Raw genomic sequence first — 14,862 nt, 5'->3', positions numbered from 1 at the left:
AAATAAAAAAATAAATATTAGGGAGAGGGTGACGCCAGGGAGGATGACAGCAGTGGGTGACAGGGAGAGGGTGACATTGACAGCATTGGGTGATAGCAGTAGGTGACAGGGACAGGGTGATGTCAGGCAGTGGGTGACATTGAGAGGGTGATGCCAGGGTGAGGGTGACAGCAGTGGGTGATTCCAGGGAGAGGGTGACAGGGAGAAGGAGACACTAGGGAAGGGGTGACAGGAAGAGGGTGACGCCACAGACAGGGTGACAGCATTGGGTGACAGTAGGCAGGGAGAAGGTGATACTAGGGAGAGCACATTACTTTCAGCAATATAAAATACAACATAAACAGTACAGCCTGGGGTCTGCGGAACAGCACGTGTGAGCTTAGACCATGTCACACTGAAGCGCTTGTCACTCTTCCCTGCCAATCCCGGCCAGCCCCTGCCTTTGCTGCAGCCGGTAACAGAGAGAGGAAACAGCAAACCTGCTCATCCTCCAGCACTTCCTATCTCCACCTGTACAGGGTCACGCTGTCCGCTGAGTGCACTGCAGGCTGCTAGGAACAGTGGAGACGGAAGACGGAGAGAGGAGGAATAGTGGAAGAGGTAGAGAGGAGGAATAGTGGAAGAGGTAGAGAGGAGGAATAGTGGAAGAGGTAGAGAGGAGGAATAGTGGAAGATGGGAGAGGTAGAGAGGAGTAATAGTGGAAGAGGTAGAGAGGAGGAATAGTGGAAGAGGTAGAGAGGAGGAATAGTGGAAGAGGTAGAGAGGAGGAATAGTGGAAGAGGTAGAGAGGAGGAATAGTGGAAGAGGTAGAGAGGAGGAATAGTGGAAGATGGGAGAGGTAGAGAGGAGGAATAGTGGAAGAGGTAGAGAGGAGGAATAGTGGAAGAGGTAGAGAGGAGGAATAGTGGAAGAGGTAGAGAGGAGGAATAGTGGAAGAGGTAGAGAGGAGGAATAGTGGAAGATGGGAGAGGTAGAGAGGAGTAATAGTGGAAGATGGGAGAGGTAGAGAGGAGGAATAGTGGAAGATGGGAGAGGTAGAGAGGAGGAATAGTGGAAGATGGGAGAGGTAGAGAGGAGTAATAGTGGAAGATGGGAGAGGTAGAGAGGAGGAATAGTGGAAGATGGGAGAGGTAAAGAGGAGGAATAGTGGAAGATGGGAGTGGCAGAGAGGAGGAATAGTGGAAGATGGGAGAGGTAGAAAGGAGGAATAGTGGAAGATGGGAGAGGTAAAGAGGAGGAATAGTGGAAGATGGGAGAGGTAGAGAGGAGTAATAGTGGAAGATGGGAGAGGTAGAGAGGAGGAATAGTGGAAGATGGGAGAGGTAAAGAGGAGGAATAGTGGAAGATGGGAGAGGTAGAGAGGAGGAATAGTGGGAGACGGGGGAGCAGGATAAGGCAGCAAGATATTTACCTGGCTGTTGTGTACTGGCTGGCAGTCTCTGCAGTAACTATGTCCACCAACACCCGGACCTGATACTGTCTGCACCAGGAGAGCTGTAATGCCGCTCGCATGTCCTGAGCTCCTCGTCCCAGTGTCACCAAATATTTTGCTGTGCAAAGTGATGTCATGATACAGCCAAGTTTTACAAAAACTGCACCCACAGGACAATTATGCCCACTCGCATGTCCTGAGCTCCTCGTCCCAGTGTCACCAAATATTTTGCTGTGCAAAGTGATGTCATGATACAGCCAAGTTTTACAAAAACTGCACCCACAGGACAATTATGCCCACTCTGCAGAACACTATGTGGATATATAGGACTGGCCCTGCTGCAGCAGCTGGGATGGGGGTTGCAGGTTACATGGATTGCCAGCACCTTCAGACACCACCACTGCTGCCTCTCCATCTATGGGCTGCTGATGCCCAGTGACAAATTGCTAAGGGTGGGCTGCCTGATCACCGTCGGCACTGTGAGCTACATGCACCATGGAGGACCCTATGGCGCCCAGGCCGCTGTCCCAGATGGCATCCTCACTGGGGGTGATTAGGATGCCGCCCTGAGGGTCCCTATCATATTCTGTCCACGGTTCCTTAGAGTCGCGGTCTAGTTTGATGACACGGAAGTGGGAAGCGTAGGCAGCAGCGGCGGCCAGCGGCTTGTTACTGCCAGGGCCAGATTAAGCCTTTGGGGCGCCATGGGGCAACTAAAACTCTATATTGCTGTGTCTACTCTGCCCCTGCATAATAGCAATAATAATAATAATAATAATAATAATAACAATAATAATAATAATAGAGAAATAAATATGACAGGCATGATTTGCGGGGTACATGGGGGCAGTGGGACAAGGGAGGGTGGCCTCTGTGCAGCCATGTGCCAGGCCAGCTGGAGCACCCCATCACAGCTGCTGTCATTGTAAAAGGCAGGGGAGGGCAAAGTATGCACACACAGTAACATACACAAACATACTGTAGAGGGCCAGAAACTAATGCCTTACCTGCCAGTGCCCCAACAGGTATTTGATTGTGATGGGAAAGATCATGCCCTCAGCCACCATCTTCATTCAGCTGGTGCTGCAGTCAGCGCCCATTCACCTTGTAGCAGCCTGGGCTGAGCTAGGAGAGTATGGAGCAGAGCCCCCAGGCATGCGAGTAGAGTACCGAGCACATTAATTCCTACACGACCTGCTTTAGATTCGGCACTGCTGCTGAGGCCAGAGTCTGGTGCTAAGTGTCGGACACCCACCTACCCGCTGTCTCTGATCCCCAGCCACCTGCTGCAGACTCGGGGGGCTGGGATCTCAGAGACAGGGGAACATCTGCCCCAAAGAGGCTGAGAGGCTGCTGCTGTTGCTGCTTCGTTGCTCCGGGTCACTGGGGGAGTACAGCGCAGACATCCCGGCACCCAGTGTGGTCCTCTTCTGTCACTCACTGCAACCCAGGTATAGCAGTTGCATGTGAGAGGAGAGGGAATCGCGGCCGCACTTGGCAGCCGCTATGTGTTACTGGGGGACGGGCAGGCGCATAGTAAAGTAATGTAAATATTAATAATTAGTGTTCCCTCCTGCCCCGCTGCCCCCAGAATCGGCCAATCACATGATATCAGTGACAGGGGCGTGCTTGCATGATATGGGCTGTCAGCACGCCCCTGTCAAAGCGGCACTTCTAGAGGTGCCGCTTATAGGTTTTTTTTAAATGGGCTAGAACTGTCCGATACCTGGCCCCGCCCCCCCGCTCCAGCCCTTCATCACTGACAGCGGGAGGCACTGAGAGCAGTGCCTCCAAAACACATTTACACTGTTTTTTAGTACGTAAAAAAATGATTAATATAATGCAAAGCCTAAAGCAGATACTTATGACACAGAATATGTGTCATAAGTATCTTCTTTGTATTACTTTAATCATTGATGACAGGGGAGGCACTGCCTCCCCTGCCTCCCCTGACTGCACGTCACTGGCGCATGCAACAATTATAGAAGGTGGTTACTTCATTTTTGCATCTTGTGCTCCAGATGACAGTAATTGTTTTATTACAGTAACTTGGAATGGCTGATACTCCACCCAGCTCTGTATAATTGGGACGTCATAAATGAGTATACCTGTATTAGCATTGACTATTTCTCACAAGCAACTGATTCTCATGAACAATTAGAGAGATGAACTAACCTATAGTTTGATGAAAATAAAGTAGGCATGAATGTGCTTTTCATAAACCATGCGATTTGAAACATAAGTAACACAGATTTACTAATTTATATTAAGCAAACCTCTGCTTATTAGTAACAGAAAAAAAAATGACCCCGCAGAAGTACAAAAGCATTGCACAGCAGCGATGCTTTTGCACTTCAGGAGTAGCTCCCAGACAGCGCAGCTGTTGCGTGCTGGCCGGGAGCTACTCGTTGCTGTCTGGGTTGCAGCGGCTGCGTGTGATGTCACGCAGCCGCTGAGGCCTGCCCCCCGCACGGCCTGGTCACGCCTGCATTGGCCAGACCGCGCCCACAAAACGGCGGCTAAATGCCGCCGTGCTGCACCCTCCCACCCAGTGACCGCCTCTGCCTGTCAATCAGGCAGAGGTGATGGCTAGGCAACGACAGCCGTTGGCTTTCAGCCATGCTTTGGCGCACTGCGGTGCCGGCGCATGCACATTTCTGACCTGATCGCTGAATGGCAGCATGCGATCGGGTCAGAATAACCCCCATAGTGCAAGCACTTGTGGCATGGACAGACTATGATTACTCTTGCATGGTGGCACATACAGAATTACAAGCACAGTATGCACATAGATGCCACAGCATACTTCAGTGCCACAAGTGTGCTGTACTGGTATTGCCCTATGATAAATAACAATTGCCCCAGTACATAAATAATGTCCCAGATCCCAGCTAAATAAATCATGCCTCCATTAGAAATAATTTACGTTAGCCCTCATAATAAATATTTTCTCTCATATTGTCAGTCACAGACTCAGTGATATAAAGCAGTAATCTGCCACCATCAATGAACGCGTAAGAGGTTTCCATGGCTACACCTACAGCAAAGTACAAAACAGAGTTCATCCCACTAGTGCAAGTACATTAGCATGCCCGTAGCCTGCTCTGAAGAAGAGTGCATTTGGATTCAAGAAGCACTTAAAGTCATGTCTCTGAAACCCACCTAATATGGAACTGAAGCAAAAATAAAGTTCATTGCTTTGTCACCAAGCTCTTCTAACACTCTGGGGTATATTTACTAAGCTCCCGATTTTGACTGAGATGGTGTTTTTTCTTCAAAGTGTCATCTCGGGAATTTACTAAACTCAAATCACGGCAGTGATGAGGGCATTCGTATTTTTGTTGAAGTCCAAGAAAAAAATTACGAATGAATACACCATCGGTCAAATACGCCTGTTATTTGCTAGAACTCGGTAATTTACTAAAATTTGTATTTCACAAACACTGCCGGCAATAGCCAAACACTGCCGTGAATAAATACAAATCGTAAAAAAAAGCAGTTTCCTGCTTTTTTTTACCGTGTTCTGATAGGCATGCACGGATCCGTGAGATCCGTGCATGTTTATCAGTGGTAAGGGGTGGGAAAGTGTTAAAAAAAAAAATGCGTGGGATCCCCCCTCCTAAGCAAAACCAGCCTCGGGCTCTTTGAGCTGGTCCTGGTTGAAAAAATATGAGGAAAAAAATGACTGGGGTTCCCCCATATTTAATCAACCAGCACCGGGCTCTGCGCCTGGTCCTGGTGCAAAAAGTACGGGGGACAAATAGCGCTCACCACTGACCGCAAAGTTCCTATCATTGAATACAATGGAGCGCATAGGCGCAACATTGTATCTCTGCCGTGTGCAGCCTCACTGACACTACAGGAGCGCACAGCCAATCAGGAGAGTGTCACGACGTGGCGCTCCCTGATTGGCTGAAGGGACCCTCTTTGACAGGAGTCAGGGGGGGTCCTGGCAGTTGGGGAAAGGGGTCCCATGTGTAAACATGGGACCCCTTTCAGTGCGTGGTCGGGTTTCCGGTTTGTTTTTTTGCCAAGTACGTGGATTATACAAAGAACAGAAGATACACTGGATTATGTGAGTATAATTTTTTCCACAGGTACCCCGAGGATTCTACATGGAGAAGAGGACCGAGCCTCGTGTGAACATAGGTAAGTATGTATGTATGGAGGTGTGCATGTATGTAATAAACTTTTACTGTCACGGTTTGTGTGTCCTGTTTTTTGTTGGGTATTTTTTTAGTAGTAGTACTACAGGTACCAGAGGGCCCGGTTTTCCACTGCATGCTGGTACTTGTGGTTCTCCAAGTACCAGCTTGCGGGGGAGGCTTGCTGGGACTTGTAGTACTGCTACTAAAAACAATATTCTGATTTTTTACACTTGGCTATCAGCCCCCCATCCGCCGCCCTTGGATGGGGGGGGGGACAGCCTCGGGCTTCACCCCTGGCCCTTGGGTGGCTGGAGGGGGTGACCCCTTGATTTAAGGGGTTCCCACTCCTCCAGGGTACCCCAGCCAGGGGTGACTAGTTGGGGATGTAATGCCAGGACCGCCAGGACCACAATAAAAGTGTCCCCCGGCTCTGGCATTATATACCTGGCTAGTGGAGCCGGTGCTGGTTCAAAAAACACGGGGGACCCCTACGCTTTTTGTCCCCCGTACTTTTTGCACCAGGACCAGGCGCAGAGCCCGGTGCTGGTTGATTAAATATGGGGGAACCCCAGTCATTTTTTTCCTCATTTTTTCAACCAGGACCGGCTCAAAGAGCCCGAGGCTGGTTTTGATTAGGAGGGGGGACCCCACGCATTTTTTTTTCGACTTTAAACTATTTTTACTTTTTTTAAAGATGCACAATGAAACCCTGCACGGATCTCACAGATCCGGCCGAGTTTCATTGTTTTAATGTCGGCAGTGTTTTACTATTTACTCCCGTAAAACACTGCCAAAAAATACGAATGACATCGACATCGGAAAACACGAAAATGTAAAATACGACAGCTTAGTAAATGAGTCGTAATAAATTCAAAAAGTTGCAAAATTACACATTCGATGTCATTCGTGTTTGAACTTTAATCTCATTCTGAAAAATACGAATTTTAGTAAATATACCCCTATGGGAGATATGTACCAAAGTGTGGTTTTTGTGCCAAACATTGCAAGCCCCAAATGGTAAGATTTACTATTGCTCAGTTTACCACTTCAATTTAGTAATAAGCCAGACTTACTGTATTCAGCAAAAAGTCGGTTCTCTAGCTAAGGCCAGATAAACGATGGACCCCAGGAAGACATGCCAGGCACCCTTGGGCAGTGGGAAATATTATATTATATATTATTATATATTATATAGTATTTAAATATAGTGACTGCTGTGGAGACAATACTACTAATGAGAAAATTCTGGTAAGCCCACCTACCTAATATACGGGTAGCCAATCTCTCATCTTTGGCAGAATATTACACAGTATAACAGGGACACATACATTTACAAATTCCTCATCATGGGAGACACAATTATCTGTGCATTAAAAAATAAGAATTTACTCACCGGTAATTCTATTTTTCGTAGTCCGTAGTGGATGCTGGGAACTCCGTAAGGACCATGGGGAATAGACGGGCTCCGCAGGAGACTGGGCACTCTAAAGAAAAGATTAGGTACTATCTGGTGTGCACTGGCTCCTCCCTCTATGCCCCTCCTCCAGACCTCAGTTAGGGAAACTGTGCCCGGAAGAGCTGACATTACAAGGAAAGGATTTTTGGAATCCAGGGTAAGACTCATACCAGCCACACCAATCACACCGTACAACTTGTGATAACCTTACCCAGTTAACAGTATGAACAACAACTGAGCCTCACTCAACGGATGGCTCATAACAATAACCCTTATTTAAGCAATAACTATATACACGTATTGCAGAAAGTCTGCACTTGGGACGGGCGCCCAGCATCCACTACGGACTACGAGAGATAGAATTACCGGTGAGTAAATTCTTATTTTCTCTGACGTCCTAGTGGATGCTGGGAACTCCGTAAGGACCATGGGGATTATACCAAAGCTCCCAAACGGGCGGGAGAGTGCGGATGACTCTGCAGCACCGAATGAGCAAACACAAGGTCCTCCTCAGCCAGGGTATCAAACTTGTAGAACTTTGCAAAGGTGTTTGAACCCGACCAAATAGCCGCTCGGCAAAGCTGTAAAGCCGAGACCCCTCAGGCAGCCGCCCAAGAAGAGCCCACCTTCCTTGTGGAATGGGCTTTTAATGATTTTGGATGCGGCAATCCAGCCGCAGAACGAGCCAGCTGAATCGTGCTACAGATCCAGCGAGCAATAGTTTGCTTTGAAGCAGGAGCACCCAGCTTGTTGGGTGCATGCAGGATAAGCAGCGAGTCAGTCTTCCTGACTCCAGCCATTCTGGAAACATATATTTTCAAAGCCCTGACTACGTCCAGCAACTTGGAGTCCTCCAAGTCCCAAGTAGCCGCAGGCACCACAATAGGTTGGTTCAAATGAAACGATGATACCACCTTTGGGAGAAATTGGGGACGAGTCCGCAATTCTGCCCTGTCCATATGGAAGATCAGATAGGGGCTTTTACATGACAAAGCCGCCAATTCTGACACACGCCTAGCCGATGCAAAGGCCAACAGCATGACCACTTTCCACGTGAGATACTTTAGTTCCACGGTCTTAAGTGGCTCAAACCAGTGGGATTTCAGGAAATCCAACACAACGTTAAGATCCCAAGGTGCCACTGGTGGCACAAAAGGGGGCTGAATATGCAGCACTCCCTTAACAAACGTCTGAACCTCAGGCAGTGAAGCCAGTTCTTTTTGAAAGAAAATGGATAGGGCCAAAATCTGGACCCTTATGGACCCTAATTTTAGGCCCATAGACACTCCTGACTGTAGAAAGTGCAGGAATCGACCCAGCTGGAATTCCTCTGTAGGGGCCGTCCTGGCCTCACACCAAGCAACATATTTTCGCCATATACGGTGATAATGCTTTGCTGTCACGTCCTTCCTAGCCTTTATCAGCGTAGGAATAACTTCATCCGGAATGCCTTTTACCGCTAGGATCCGGCGTTCAACCGCCATGCCATCAAACGCAGCCGCGGTAAGTCTTGGAACAGACAGGGCCCTTGTTGCAGCAGGTCCTGTCTGAGAGGCAGAGGCCATGGGTCCTCTGTGCGCATTTCTTGCAGTTCCGGGTACCAAGTCCTTCTTGGCCAATCCGGAACAATGAGTATAGTTCTCACTCCTCTTTTATTTACAATTCTCAGCACCTTTGGTATGAGAGGAAGAGGAGGAAACACATATACCGACTGGAACACCCACGGTGTCACTAGCGCATCCACAGCAATCGCCTGAGGGTCCCTTGACCTGGCTCAATATCTTTTTAGCTTTTTGTTGAGGCGGGACGCCATCATGTCCACCTGTGGCAGTTCCCATCGATTTGCAATCTGTGTGAAGACTTCTTGATGAAGTCCCCACTCTCCCGGGTGGAGGTCGTGTCTGCTGAGGAAATCTGCTTCCCAGTTGTCCACTCCCGGAATGAACACTGCTGACAGTGCTTGCACGTGATTCTCCGCCCAACGAAGAATCTTTGTGGCTTCCGCCATTGCCACCCTGCTTCTTGTGCCGCCCTGGCGGTTTACATGGGCGACCGCCGTGGTGTTGTCTGACTGAATCAGCACTGGTTGGTCTCGAAGCAGGGGCTCCGCTTGACTCAGGGCGTTGTATATGGCCCTTAGTTCCAGTATATTTATGTGCAGACAAGTCTCCTGACTTGACCACAGCCCTTGGAAGTTTCTTTCCTGAGTGACTGCCCCCCATCCGCGGAGGCTTGCATCCGTGGTAACCAGGACCCAGTCCTGTATGCCGAACCTGCGGCCCTCGAGAAGATGAGCACTCTGCAGCCACCACAGAAGAGACACCCTGGCCCTGGGGGACAGGGTGATTAACCGATGCATCTGAAGATGTGATCCGGACCATTTGTCCAGTAAGTCCCATTGGAAGGACCTCGTATGGAAACTGCCGAAGGGAATGGCCTCGTATGAGGCCACCTTCCTTCCCAGGACTCGAGTGCAGTGATGCACTGACCCCTGTTTTGGTTTTAATAGATTCCTGACCAGTGTCACGAGCTCCTGAGCTCTCTCTATCGGGAGATAACCCTTTTCTGGTCTGTGTCTAGGATCATGCCTAGGAGAAGCAGATGAGCTGTAAGAACCCACTGCGACTTTGGAATATATAGAATCCAGCCGTGTTGCCGTTACACTTCCAGAGAAAGTGATACGCTGTTCAGCAACTGCTCTCTTGATCTCGCTTTTATGAGGAGATCGTCCAAGTAAGTGATAATAGTGACACCTTGCTTCCGCAGGAGCATTATCATTTCCGCCATTACCTTGGTGAACATTCTCAAGGCCGTGGAGAGACCAAACGGCAACCTCTGAAATTGGTAATGACAATCCCGTACCGTAATTCTGAGGTACGCCTGATGAGGTGGATAAATGGGGACCTGAAGGTATGCATCCTTTATGTCCCGAGTCACCTTTCAGGCTTGCAATAACCGCTCTTAGCGATTTCAACGTGAACTTGAACCTTTTCAGGTATATGTTCAGGGATTTTAAATTCAATATGGGTCCCACCGAACCGTCAGGTTACGGGACTACAACATGGTCGAATAATAACCCCCTCCTTGTTGAAGGAGGGGAACCTTGACCACCACCTGGTGAAGATACAATTTGTGAATTGCAGTTAACACTGTTTCCCTCTCGTGGGGGGAAGCCGGCAGGGCCGTCGGTGAGGGGGCATCTTCTCAAAATCCAGCTTGTATCCACGAGACACAATATCTATTGCCCAGGGAGCTAACAGGGAGTGAACCCACTTGTGGCTGAACTTACGAAGGCTTGCCCCCACCGGGCCCAGCTCCGCCTGTGGAGCCCCAGCGATATGCGGTGGATTTTTGTAGAGGCCGGGGAGGACTTCTGTTCCTGGGAACTAGCTGTGTTGTGCAGCTTCTTTCCTCTGCCCCCACCTCTGGCAAGAAAGGACGCACCTCGGACTTTCTTGTTTCTTTATTTGAAAGGCTGCATTTGATAATGTCGTGCTTTCCTAGGCTGTGCAGGAATATAAGGCAAATATCAGAATTACCAGCTATAGTTGTGGAGACCAGGTCCGAGAACCCTTCTCCACACAATCCTCAGCCTTCCATATGCCTCTTAAGTCGGCATCATCTGTCCATTGCATATTCTACAGGACACGTCAAGCAGAAATCGACATAGCTTTGACTCTAGGACCCAGTATACTCATGTCTCTTTGGGCATGTTTTATATATATATATATATATATATATATATATATATATATATACATATCTCTTAAGACAGCATCTTTAATATATATATATATCTCTATATATACATATATATATCTATATGCATACTAGGGTCTCAATCTTTGCTGATAAGGTACCTGTCCACGCTGCCACAGCACTATAAACCCATGCCGACACAATCGCCGGTCTGAGTAGTGTACTAGAATGTGCACGCTATCTGCAGGATCCCTGAGAACAGCTAGTGCTACCGTCTGGGCAAATGTGACACCCTAGGGGAAGATTCACATCACATCCTGGCCCTAGTGGGGAAAGGATACTGCCTGAGAATTCCTTGTGGGAAGCTGCAGTCTCTTGTCTGGAGATTCCCGCCCTTTTTCCTCATGAGAGGAGGGAAATTTACCTCAGCTTTCTTCCCCTTAAACATGTGTACCCTTGTATCAGGGACATGAGTCATCAGTGATATGCAAATCATCTTTTATTGAATACCTTTCAGCCATTTTGGCTGTAACTTTGCATTATCGTAGTCGACACTGGAGTCAAACTCCGTGTCGATATCAGTGTGTATTATTTTGGATAGTGATCATTGTGAGACTCTGAAGGTCTCTGCGACATAGGGACAGACATGGGTAGATTTCCTGTCTGTTCTCTAATCTTTTGTGCAATAAATTCACCTCAGCACTTACACATATCCAAACAGGTGTCGGCGTTGTCGACGGAGACACCCTCTCACACACCTATTTTCTCTATCTCCTCCTTAGGGGAGCCTTTTACCTCAGACATGTCGACACACGCGTACCGACACACCACACACACATGTACCGACACACCACACACACAGGGGATGCTCTATTTGAAGACAGTTCCCCCACAAGGCCCTTTGGAGAGACAGAGAGAGAGTATGCCAGCACACACCCCAGCGCTATATAACCCAGGGATTACACTACAACTCAGTGTTTACCCAGTAGCTGCTGTATATACAAATTTGCGCCTAAATTTATGTGCCCCCCCCCCCCTCTTTTCACCCTTTGTGTATCAGGATACTGCAGGGGAGAGCCTGGGGAGCTTCTTTCCAGCGGAGCTGTGAATAGAAAATGGCGCTGGTGTGCTGAGGAAGAAGGCCCCGCCCCCTCAGCGGCAGGCTTCTGTGAAAAAATGGCGGTGGTTTTTACATATATACAGTGCCAGACTGTATATATGTATTTTTATTGCCAAAAGGTACTTCAATTGCTGCCCAGGGCGCCCCCCCCCCCCCCCAGCGCCCTGCACCCTACAGTGACCGGAATGTGTAAGTGTGCTGGGAGCAATGGCGCACAGCTGCGGTGCTGTGCGCTACCTTAAATGAAGACAGGAGTCTTCTGCCGCCGATTTCGTCGTCTTCATGCTTCTGTTCTTCTGGCTCTGCGAGGGGGACGGCGGCGCGGCTCCGGGAACGGACGATCGAGGACAGGTGCCTGTGTTCGAACCCTCTGGAGCTAAAGGTGTCCAGTAGCCTAAGAAGCACAAGCTAGCTGCAAGCAGGTAGGTTTGCTTCTCTCCCCTTAGTCCCACGTAGCAGTGAGTCTGTTGCCAGCAGAAGCTCACTGAAAATAAAAAACCTAATAAAAACTTTCTTTACTAGTAAGCTCAGGAGAGCCCACTAGGAGCACCCAGCTCTGGCCGGGCACAGATTCTAACTGAGGTCTGGAGGAGGGGCATAGAGGGAGGAGCCAGTGCACACCAGATAGTACCTAATCTTTTCTTTAGAGTGCCCAGTCTCCTGCGGAGCCCGTCTATTCCCCATGGTCTTTACGGAGTTCCCAGCATACACTAGGACGTCAGAGAAAGGGGGTTTAACATTGCCTTTCAAAGATCATGCTTGCAAGCACCTATACTGCAAAGACATATTATTTATTTAATAAATGCTCTGCACTTTAAGTTGCCTGCTGCAGCTTACAAACTTTCTGTTACATGTCACTGTCACTGAACAATGTACTGTGCTGTGTATACAGAAATGTGTTCCTGCGACTCCCAAATCTCATCTGTCTCTCAAGTTAAATGCTCAACAGCACAGAGCCTATGGGATTTATTTAGAGGTGGATGCTTTTGCTCTTCAAACATATGAAGGAAGAGACACGTTGGCAAAAGGCATTTTTGTATGAATACTGTATGTTCATCCATTCCAAGATGCATCCAGCTCTAAGCCTAGCTATCATTACCCACAAATATTAATTATCCCTTGAATGTATTCACTAGTGACTGCAATAGACATCAGAGCTATCTGCTGCAGGCCTACGTTTTGGACTGCACAAGAAATAGGTGTCCATGGGGATGCTTTATTGACAAATTTACCAAGATCTGGAATGGAAAGTATTCCAGAGCTTGGCCCCCGGTAAAGATTGTGTTAGCCATTGTAGTTTATGGGCTAATTTCCAAAACATTTACCGGGAGGAGGATCTGTGTGACCGTTCCCCGGCAGCGGCATGTCTGCACATGTGGGATCAGCAGCCCGTGCATGTGCAGTAGCTGTACCGGCTCCAGAAGAATAAATGATCACTTAATTTCTAACACATCGCAGGGATAGACCTATCCCTACATGTACTTAATGATATATCGAGGGGATCCCTAATTTCTTATTGCCGTGGTAAAAAAAAAAACATAGACATTTTTTATGCGTATTATTGTTTGGTGCATATAGCGGTATGGAAACAGAGTTTTTGTGCAAAACATTTAGCATTAATAGCGCTAATATTGTGCTGAAAGAGATGGTGACAATAATGGCGTTATATCAATGTTTCAACATATATTATATTTAACATATGTTCTACACAGGATCTCCAATTCTTGAATCCTCATGCAAGTGCAGAATCCAATGGACAGATGTAAATAAAACAAAAATAAAACAAAATGCGTAAAAACGTCTCTGTTCCTTATTTCTGACAAGGATAGACTTCCCAGTGAAATAGCAGGCGGAAAGTGATGATATCTCCTCCACCCAAAGTCTTGTCAGATATGAATCTCAAAATAGTAGCAGGATTTATACCATGTGACACTCACAAAGCGATAAATACTTACTTTTGCTTACATGTGAGCCAGTGTTGTACAGGCATATAAAGGTTTCTTTTCCCCTTTTGCTCTTTGCTCTCTAGATTTCCACAGCCATGTAATAACAGCAAGTATCCGTGGGATTAAAAGCAAAAGGTATTTTAATAAATAAAAACAAGGGGTAGTACAGCCACAGTGACAGGATCAGACATCATATGGGCATAAAGTATAGGTTGTTAATACAGGTTGTCTTTGAAAAAGACACCTAGAGCGTCCGAACGTGTTGGAAGAGGTGACAAGACAGTGACAGATCACATAACTACTACTGGGGCAACATATTCAGGAGTAAGTCCCGGGATTCTATCATCTCCTGTATGTTGTATTAACAACCTTTTTGTAAGTGCTCTATTTGTGAAAATGAAGGTGTCTTTTCTTGTGTGACAATAGGCAGCTTTGCCTACATATTGCGCCGTTGGTACTCTTTCAAAAAAATCTACATTGTGCTATTCACTTGTTACTACAGTAGTATTTGTGCTCGATTCCCTCACTGTTAAGCCCTTTAAGGCCAGAGTAGATGTCTATAATCTACTTGTTTTACATATAACCACCACATATGTATATTTTGGGATTTTATAAAAATAAGATTTTAAACCTACCGGTAAATCTATTTCTCCTAGTCCGTAGAGGATGCTGGGGACTCCGTAAGGACCATGGGGTATAGACGGGCTCCGCAGGAGACAGGGCACCTAAAAAGAACTTTGACTATGGGTGTGCACTGGCTCCTCCCTCTATGCCCCTCCTTCAGACCTCAGTTAGAGAACTGTGCCCAGAGGAGATGGACAATACAAGGCAGGATTTAGCAATCCAAGGGCAAGATTCATACCAGCCCACACCAATCATACCATGTAACCTGGAACATACATAACCAGTTAACAGTATGAACAAAAAACAACAGTAACGGTCCAAGACCGATGTCAACTGTAACATAACCCTTATGTAAGCAACAACTATATACAAGTCTTGCAGAGTTTCCGCACTAGGACGGGCGCCCAGCATCCTCTACGGCAGAGGTTCTCAAACT

At 47.6% G+C, this 14,862-nt stretch overlaps 1 long non-coding RNA gene across 1 annotated transcript in view; it reads right to left on the bottom strand.

The window, feature by feature from the left end:
• LOC134935523 (uncharacterized) overlaps positions 1-2,945 on the bottom strand; it is a 97,088-nt gene extending 94,143 nt beyond the window's left edge. Inside the window, exon 1 of the long non-coding RNA XR_010180220.1 lies at positions 2,441-2,945. This is a non-coding gene — a long non-coding RNA (uncharacterized LOC134935523). The remainder of the gene's footprint in view (positions 1-2,440) is intronic.
• Between the last annotated feature and the right edge of the window lie 11,917 nt (positions 2,946-14,862).

This window comes from Pseudophryne corroboree, chromosome 6, assembly GCF_028390025.1.
Source record: "Pseudophryne corroboree isolate aPseCor3 chromosome 6, aPseCor3.hap2, whole genome shotgun sequence".
In the NCBI taxonomy this organism is placed as follows: Eukaryota; Metazoa; Chordata; class Amphibia; order Anura; family Myobatrachidae; genus Pseudophryne; species Pseudophryne corroboree.
Note: the sequence above shows the minus strand (reverse complement) of the source record. Positions and strands in the feature narration are given on the sequence as shown.